Genomic DNA, 10,026 nt, shown 5'->3' with positions numbered 1-10,026 from the left:
AGTGATATATCTCAGGGATGAAGTATCTGTCTTATCAAGACAATGTTGAGAAGACTCCAATCGTGAAATAACTCATCCTGCAACAAGAAGAGTATGAAGTTGTCATTGATATTAAGTATAAAAATTATTAATACTTTGAACGTTTTACAGACACATATTTTACTTTGCCATTCTATGAAAAAAGGTATTGTAGCCACAGCAAAAATAGGAGAAAGGACCCTTTGTGAGAGAGACATATCATAGAGAAGTGTATGATTATAGCTTAGGATGAATATGAATGATATGCATGGTTAGGGTAAGTGCACACGTTGAAGATTTGCCAGTGGAATTTTCTACACAGAATCTGCACCTCTTGGCAGAAAATGCAGGTAAAATCCTCGCGTTTTTGCTAAGTTTTTTATGCGTTTTTGTGTGGATTTGATGCGTTTTTGAAAGCTAAATAAAGATCTATTATTGAACAAAAAAAAAGAATTGTGATGTAATTTCTTGTCCAACCTCCTCTTTTACATTTGTCCAACCCACACTCCATTACACACACAGATAGATAGATAGATAGATAGATAGATAGATAGATAGATAGATAGATAGATAGATATGTGAGGGTGATCATTTAAAGTGAGATCTATATGATTGCTTGTACCTGACCAAATATAAGCTGAATGCTAGCTTAGAGGCCAAGAATGCATCAGATACACAGATACACACTCCTCTCTCAGCATTGACTTACACACAACTGAACTTTATTCTTCTGAACAAAGGAAGATACTAGGAACAGGAAATGAGGGATGTCGCACAACTTCTGAATAGTTAGTGTCACTCTGATTGGTTAATTCCAACTTCATTTCCAACTTCACTTCCATATATGGTATTCAGTCCAGTTCAATATTCAGTGACGTTTTCAAATTCCAAAAGTTCCTTCCAGTGCGCTGTTGATCTGGAAATAGACTCCATCTTGCCACACCATATTTGAACTGACTGATATAAGGTATAATAATTGATTTCATTAGCCATTTTCTCCATCACAGTCCCCCCTAAATCAATTATTAACCTGATGTCACAATGTAACATGATGCAATAGGTGGTCAGTCAATGAATGCACAACACACAAAAAGGGAAGGAAAATGGGGAAAGGAAAGCCTTACCAATAGGGAAATGGGGAATGGTCACACCTGCATTTAACCTGAACCTGACCCTGCACTACACTAAGGCCCTAAGTGGGTCCTTCCCCCACCGCCGCCAGGAACCTCGTCCCTCACAGATACCTAACTCTGCCCTGACTAGTGCACTGGCCGGCAAGGAAGCTAGCCTCACCACTGCAGATAATACACACAGGGAACATTGACAAACACAAAAAGACAATGAGAAAACACAGTACATGGATCATGACTAGGGTTGAGCGACTTTTACTTTTTTAGGGTCGAGTCGGGTTTCAAAAGTCGAGTCGAGTGAAATCGGCCGATTATCGCGAAAAGTCGGGGATAGACTGAAACACGAAACCCAATGCAAGTCAATGGGGAAGCATAGTCGGCAGTGAGTGGAGGCCAGGAAAACACCTACAGTGCCCATTTTAATGGCAAAAACATCCATTCTTGTTACTGAAGCTTGTCAATCTTAACTAACCTTATGAGAATAGTTAGGCATTGGAAATTGGGGGTCATTTGGCTAAAGTTGTGGGGGGTAGGGCTGGTTCAAGTATTTAGTGGGCCCAGGAAATGTGGACCATGTCACGGCAGTGGAGCAGGGAGAGGTAAGTATTTCAATTTTGCAAGTGCTGTGATCCTGAGCAAGCAGGGGGGGCCCACTCGTGCGCATTGGCAATGGCACAGGGCCCCTCAAAGTACGGTGGTGTGTTTGTACGGCGGGGCGCCTCCCACTGGCAGCAACACTTTTGCGTACTATGATGGGCCCTGTGCCAGTGACGTCGCCAACGAGTATTCCCCCCACCTGATGAAGGAACCTGCACTTTCATCTGCACCTTCCCCTTTGTCCCCGTGTAAGGTGGTATAGTATGTGGGAAGGGGAACCTGACTTTCAGCAGGGTCACATTCTGGCTGTGTAGCGTGCAAGGGGAATGTAGCGGTCTGGGTCAATGTACCAGCAGGCTCATCTAGCACTGGCTGGGCAATGGGCAGGATGAGGAGGAAACACAGATATAGGCCCAAATAATAAAATGGGCTAAATGCAGTTCAAAATAACCAGGCGGCAATGCTTTGTTCAGTGGAGGACAACTGTAATGAGAGACTGACACAGTGAGAAGGCCCAAATCAGTAAGTAGGCTAAATGCAGTTCAAAATTGGTAACAGTAGTAAACAGGCGGCACTGCTTTGTTCAGTGGAGAACAGCAAGGAGCAGCAGACACCGTTAGTAGGGCCAACAAAACTAGTAGGCCAAATGAAGTGTTATATTAAAAACAATTTAACGAGAGCCTGAAGATAGAAGCTCAGGAAAGGCAACCTGGAGTGTTATGAACTGGTGATTCAGAACCACAATGAACCTGGTGGTTAAGAGCACACAAAATGACCTGATAGTTACTAATAACATAGGACGAGCTCTGAGACGTGGGAACTCTGCTGACCGCAATCCCTAATCCTATCACACCACACTAGAAGTAGCCGTGGAGCGCTCCTGACCAGACCTAGGCGCCTCGGCACAGCCTAAGAAACTAGCTAGCCCTGAACATAGAAAAATAAGCCTACCTTGCCTCAGAGAAATTCCCCAAAGGAAAAGGCAGCCCCCCACATATAATGACTGTGAGTAAAGATGAAAATACAAACACAGAGATGAAATAGATTTTAGCAAAGTGAGGCCCGACTTACTGAATAGACCGAGGATAGGAAAGATAGCTTTGCGGTCAGCACAAAAACCTACAAACAACCACGCAGAGGGCGCAAAAAGACCCTCCGCACCGACTAACGGTACGGAGGTGCTCCCTCTGCGTCCCAGAGCTTCCAGCAAGCGAGACAAACCAAAATAGCAAGCTGGACAGAAAAAATAGCAAAGAAAAGAAACACAAGCAAAACTTAGCTTACGCAGGGAAGACAGGCCACAAGAACGATCCAGGAGAGAGCAAGACCAATACTGGAACATTGACTGGAGGCAAGGAGCAAAGAACTAGGTGGAGTTAAATAGAGCAGCACCTAACGACTTAACCTCGTCACCTGATGAAGGAAACTCAGAAACCGCAGCCCCACTCACATCCACCAGAGGAAGCCCATGGACAGAACCAGCCGAAGTACCACTCATGACCACAGGAGGGAGCTTGACCACAGAATTCACAACACTGGAGAACACCTTGGAGCAGCAGACACTGTTAGTAGGCCCCAACCAAACTAGTAGCCCCAATGCAGTTGTTAGATTAAAAACTATTTAACGAGAGCCTGAAGATAGAAGCTCAGGAAAACCAACCTGGAGAACACCTTGGAGCGGCAGACACTGTTAGTAGGCCCCAACCAAACTAGTAGCCCCAATCCATTTGTTAGATTAAAAACTATTTAACGAGAGCCTGAAGATAGGAGCTCAGGAAAGGCAACCTAGAGAACACCTTGGAGCGGCAGACACCGTTTGTAGAACCCAACCAAACTTGTAGCCTCAATGCAGTTGTTAGAATTAAAAACTAATTAACGAGAGCCTGAAGATTGAAGCTCAGGAAAGGCAACCTGGAGAATACCTTGGAGAATCAGACACCGTTTGTAGAACCCAACCAAACTTGTAGGCCTAATGCAGTTGTTAGATTAAAAACTAATTAACGAGAGCCTGAAGATTAAAGCTCAGGAAAGGCAACCTGGAGAACACCTTGGAGCGGCAGACATCGTTTGTAGAACCCAACCAAACTTGTAGCCCCAATGCAGTTGTTAGATTAAAAACTAATTAACGAGAGCCTGAAGATTGAAGCTCAGGAAAGGCAACCTGGAGAACACCTTGGAGCGGCAGACACTGTTTGTAGAACCCAACCAAACTTGTGGCCCCAATGCAGTTTTCAAATTCCGATAAGCTGAAAACCTGACAATTGCAGCTCAGCTTTTTTAAGAGGACAGCTGTATTGAGTGGCGCATACAGACACTGGTAGTAGGCCTTACACCACAAAGTTGGCTCGATGCAGGTTTAAAAAAGGTTGCAGGGGTACACGGGCAGCATTGGTGTGGTCAGCGGAGGACAATTGGAAGGATGGACCGCAGACAGACTTAGTAGGCCTAAAATAAAAAAAATTAAGGCTCAATGCAGGTTTAATTATGTTGCAGGGGTGCACAGGCAGCATTGGTGTGGTCAGCAGAGGACAATTGAAAGGAGGGACCGCAGACAGACTTAGTAGGCCTAAAAAAAATTAGGATCAATGCAGGTTCAATTATGTTGCAGGGGTGCACAGGCAGCATTGGTGTAGTCAGCGGAGGACAACTGGAAGGAGGGACCGCAGACGAACTCAGTAGGCCTAAAATAAAAAAATTAGGCTCAATGCAGGTTTAATTATGTTGCAGGGATGCACAGGCAGCATCGGTGTGGTCAGCGGAGGACAACTGGAAGGAGGGACCGCAGACAGACTTAGTAGGCCTAAAATAAAAAAATAGGCTCAATGCAGGTTTAATTATGTTGCAGGGCTGCACAGGCAGCATTGGTGTGGTCAGCAGAGGACAATTGAAAGGAGGGACTGCAGACAGACTTAGTAGGCCTAAAAAAAACAGGCTCAATGCAGGTTCAATTATGTTACAGGGGTGTACAGGCAGCATTGGTGTGGTCAGCGGAGGACAATTGGAAGGAGGGACCGCAGACAGACTTAGTAGGCCTAAAAAAACATTAGGATTAGTGTTGAGCATTCCGATACCGCAAGTATCGGGTATCGGCCGATATTTGCGGTATCGGAATTCCGATACTGAATTCCGATACTTCCCGCGTATCGGATACCGGAATCGGAAGTTCCCAGAATTCAAATTGAACGCAGCAGCCAATGAGGAATGAATGAAAGTGTGGGCACATCCTGTTTAGCATGGTGGGCATGTAAGTACTGGCAAGGCTTGGATTGGCTGCTGAAATGATGTCACTCTGCACTATAAAAAAGCGCTGCCGCCATTTTGCGCTCACTCTGCTGTGATTTCAGTTAGGGACAGGACGCTGTGTTCTAACTGAGGGCCAGTTGAGCTAGCTAATTGCTTTATTTTCCTTTCCAAAGGCTAATTTAGCAAAACGCTGTGTGTTCTTCACTGTTCACCTTGCTCTTGCCTTGCAGCGCTGTTTTAACAGCGTTCTGCAAGGTCTCTGTGTGTGTGTGTGTGCAGCTCACTCTGTAGTCTGTGTGCAGCCATATACCCGGTTGTATTCAGCTCAGGGGGGGTTCACACTGCCTCACACAGTTGTTCTTTTTTGCTCTTAGTGCAGCCTGCTGCACATTTTTTCTCAAATTTCCTATTAGTGTTTTTCCACCAGTCTCCAGCTCTATTGTGGAAAAACACTACATAGGATAACCTAGAGGGGGGTTTTTGGGCCTTGCAGCGCCGTTTACGGCTGTCTGCACGGTCTCCGTGTGAGCCCAGCTCGCCCTGTAGTCTGTGTGCAGCCATAGCCGGTTGGATTCAGCTCAGGGTTCGTTACTGGCTCATACCTTGAGAAAAATTTTCCTTTTTTTCAAATAGTGCAGCCTGTTTAAAATTTGAAAAAAAAAATTCCTATTAGTGTCTTTCCACTCGTATCCAGCTAAATAGTGGAAAAACACTATATAGGATAACCTAGAGGAGGGTTTTTTGGCCTTGCAGCGCCGTTTACGGCTGTCTGCACGGTCTCCGTGTGAGCCCAGCTCGCCCTGTAGTCTGTGTGCAGCCATAGCCGGTTGGATTCAGCTCAGGGTTCGTTACTGGCTCATACCTTGAGAAAAATTTTCCTTTTTTTCAAATAGTGCAGCCTGTTTAAAATTTGAAAAAAAAAATTCCTATTAGTGTCTTTCCACTCGTATCCAGCTAAATAGTGGAAAAACACTATATAGGATAACCTAGAGGAGGGTTTTTTGGCCTTGCAGCGCCGTTTACGGCTGTCTGCACGGTCTCCGTGTGAGCCCAGCTCGCCCTGTAGTCTGTGTGCAGCCATAGCCGGTTGGATTCAGCTCAGGGTTCGTTACTGGCTCATACCTTGAGAAAAATTTTCCTTTTTTTCAAATAGTGCAGCCTGTTTAAAATTTGAAAAAAAAAATTCCTATTAGTGTCTTTCCACTCGTATCCAGCTAAATAGTGGAAAAACACTATATAGGATAACCTAGAGGAGGGTTTTTTGGCCTTGCAGCGCCGTTTACGGCTGTCTGCACGGTCTCCGTGTGAGCCCAGCTCGCCCTGTAGTCTGTGTGCAGCCATAGCCGGTTGGATTCAGCTCAGGGTGCGTTACTGCCTCATACCTTGAAAAACAATTTCCTTTTTTTCAAATAGTGCAGCCAGTTTAAAATTTGAAAAAAAAAATTCCTATTAGTGTCTTTCCACTTGTATCCAGCTAAATAGTGGAAAAACACTATATAGGATAACCTAGAGGAGGGTTTCTTGGCCTTGCAGCGCCGTTTACGGCTGTCTGCACGGTCTCCGTGTGATTTAAACTAGCTCTGTAGCCCGATCTGCACCAAAAAAAAAGGTTAAGTTCACCAAACACAACTTACACTTGTGTAGGCCACATTTGAAAAATAATAAAGTTTAGTCCACAATTTACAACATTAGTGTTTCTTACACCTGTTAGGAGGAGCATTACAGGAATAAGCACACTAAGGCCTTAGTACTTTTCTGCTTATCTTTATCTGTCAACCAAGATGAAGAGGGCAGGGAGTAAGGCACGTGGGCGTGGGCGCGGAGCAGGGAGAGGAGCAGGGAGAGGACGTGGTGATTCTGTGCCTGCTGCGGGCGCCGGTGACTCGTCGTCACTCAGTTTCAGCAGGGAACAGTCCTTCATGCGCAGCTTTGTCGGAGAGCGCCGTGCACCGCTGCTGCGTGAAGACCAAATTGAAGCCGTTGTCGGGTGGATGGCAGCTAACGCCTCGGCATCGACTTCAGTTAGTGCCACATCCTCTCAGGCACAGAGCACTGGAGAGCAGCCATCTGTCTCTTCACCACCTGCCAAATTGGCCAGGCAGTCAGAGAGCCCAGGACAGGAGCCGTCTCTACTTCTGTTCTCTGAATCTCTTGGCTTGGAAACAGGGGGCCAGCCAAGCAGCATTGGAGAAATGGAAGAAGAGGCAGTGTGCAGTGATGCCCAACACCTTTTTCTCTCTGACTCTGAAGAGGCAGGTGGGCCAGTGCCTCCGGTGACCACAGCGCAGTACGCATCTGATGATGAAACTCAGGTGCCGCTTTCTCGTGCGTACTGTGCTGCTGAGACTACCCAGGAGGAGCAGTTGGTGGCAGAGGGTAGTGGAGATGATGAGGTCCTTGACCCATCGTGGCGTGAGGAACAGGAAGGTGGTGGGAGCAGCTCAGAGGAAGAGCTTCCTCTTACGGGCCAAAGAGGGAGAGGGAGGGGGAAGACTGCGGAGCCTGTAGCCTCCACTTTGGCACCCGTTAGGAGCCTGTCTCTTTCCAAAGCCAAAAAGGGCGCTCCCAAGACTTGCAGTGCCTGGTCCTTTTTTGACACAGTTGCAGATGACATTTGTTTTGTCAAATGCAAGCTGTGTCATCATAAAGTAAAAAGAGGGAAAAATGTCAGCAACCTCAATACCACAAATATGTGGAAACATGTGCGGACCAGGCACGCGGTGGAGTTACAGAAACACACTGAAGATGTAGGCCAACCAACAGCGGCAGCTACCACCTCTTCAGCTCGTGTTGCCTCTTCCTCCAGCTCACGCACAGCTGGTTTGGCTTCCTCCCAGAGACCTTGTGTAATTCCACCCACAGCACCACCTTCCCAGTCATCCTCACACTCCCAGTCTACTCTACAGCCATCGGTAGTACAGGCATGGGAGAAAAGGCGGGCATTCTCGGCCAACCACCCCCGAGCACAGGCTCTGAATGCAGGCATTGCCAAACTGTTGTCCCTGGAAATGCTCTCGTTCAGGCTGGTGGAGACTGACAGCTTCCGTGACTTGATGGCATTGGCAGTCCCACAGTACAAGGTGCCCAGCCGCTTTTACTTCAGCAGGCAGGCTGTCCCTGCCCTGCACAGGCATGTTGAGGCAAACATAAAACATGCGCTACTGAACGCCGTCAGTAGCAAGGTCCACCTCACCACCGATGCGTGGACCAGTCAGCATGGACAGGGGCGATATGTTTCCCTCACTGCCCATTGGGTTAATGTTGTTGAGCCAGGTACAGATCGTGCGAGTGGCGCAGGACGTGTCCTGCCCACTCCAAGGATTGCAGGAATCCAGTCTGTACGCATCGACTCCTCCTCTTACACCAGTTCCTCTGATTCCTCTCTGCAGGATCCGTCACAGTCCACCTCCACATGGACCCGTGAACGTTTACCTATGACCGACATGAGCACAGCCGTGGCCAAACGTCAGCAGGCCGTCTTGAAACTAGTTTCATTGGGGCATCGAAGCCACACAGCGCAGGAGCTCTGGAATGCCATCAAGCAGGAGAGCGATGTGTGGTTACTGCCAGCGAATCTCCAGCCAGGCATGGTAGTGTGTGACAATGGCCGAAATCTGGTGGCAGCTTTGGCCCTTGGCAACCTCACTCACATCCCATGTCTGGCACATGTGCTCAATTTGGTTGTGCAGAGTTTTCTGAGGGACTATCCGGATCTTGATGCCCTGCTGCACAAGGTCCGCCTAGAGTGTGCTCACTTGCGGCGTTCCAGCTTGGCCAGATCCCGCATTGCTGCTCTGCAGCGCCGATTCCGCCTTCCGGAACACCGCATCATATGTGACCTACCTACCCGGTGGAATTCCACGTTACATATGTTGGAGCGGTTGTGTGAGCAGCAGCAAGCAGTTATGGAGTACCAGCTGCATCAGGCGCAAAGAAGTCGCAGTCAGCGCCGATCAGACTTCACAACCACAGAGTGGGCCACTATGAAGGACGTCTGCCAGGTTTTGCGTCCTTTTGATTATTCCACGCGGATGGCAAGTGCAGATGATGCACTAGTCAGCATGACTGTCCCCCTTATCTGCCTGCTTCAGCAAACTTTGCAAGGGTTAAGGGATGATGTGGTGGAAGAGGTGGAGGATGAGGAGTCACCTTTTCCATCAGCTTCTGGAGAGTCAGCGCCACGTGGTTCCTCACAAAGGGGTACGCAGGGGCCAATTTGTGAGGAGGATGAGGAGGAGTCAATGGAGGAGGAAGAGCTCCGTCCAGAGGAGGGAGCGACACAATTGTCCAGTGGTCAGTGTGTACAGCGAGGGTGGGGTGATGACGAGCGGGCAGAGATCATGTCTCAAGCAGGGGACAGCGTTTCTGGGCCGGTTGGCACTCTGCAGCACATGGTGGATTTCATGCTGCAGTGCCTGAGAAACGACCGCCGCATCGACCACATTCTCAACATGCCTGATTATTGGGTGTTCACCCTCCTCGATCCTCGCTACCGGGACAACGTCCAAAACCTCATCCCTGCGTTGACCCGGGAGCGTAAATTGCGGGAGTACCACGACACACTGGTGAATTCCATCATCTTCTCCTGTCCAACTGAGAGGAGTGCTGCTAGTGCTTTACAAAGCAGCTCAGTGCGTCGAGGCAGTGGGGGAGGCTCTGCCCAAAGAGGGAGCAGAAGCAGTGCCTCTGCCCAAGGCAAGCCCAGTATGGCACAACTCTGGCACACTTTTGTGTGCCCGCCCCAAATGTCTACACCATCACCGGCGGCTCCAGTCAGCAGGAGGCAACGGTTCCGTCAGATGGTGACAGACTACATGGCTTGCCCTCTTACTGTACTCCCAGACGGCTCTTCCCCGTTCAAGTTTTGGGTCTCTAAGCTGGATACATGGCCAGAGCTAAGCCAGTATGCATTGGAGGTGCTGGCTTGCCCTGCGGCTAGTGTCTTATCGGAACGTGTCTTTAGTGCCGCAGGTGGTGTACTAACAGACCGTCGCATGCGACTATCCTCCGATAACGTTGACCGGCTTACTTTCCTGAA

Source organism: Ranitomeya imitator, chromosome 1 (assembly GCF_032444005.1).
Source record: "Ranitomeya imitator isolate aRanImi1 chromosome 1, aRanImi1.pri, whole genome shotgun sequence".
Lineage (NCBI taxonomy): Eukaryota > Metazoa > Chordata > Amphibia > Anura > Dendrobatidae > Ranitomeya > Ranitomeya imitator.
This window is presented reverse-complemented; position numbering follows the sequence as displayed.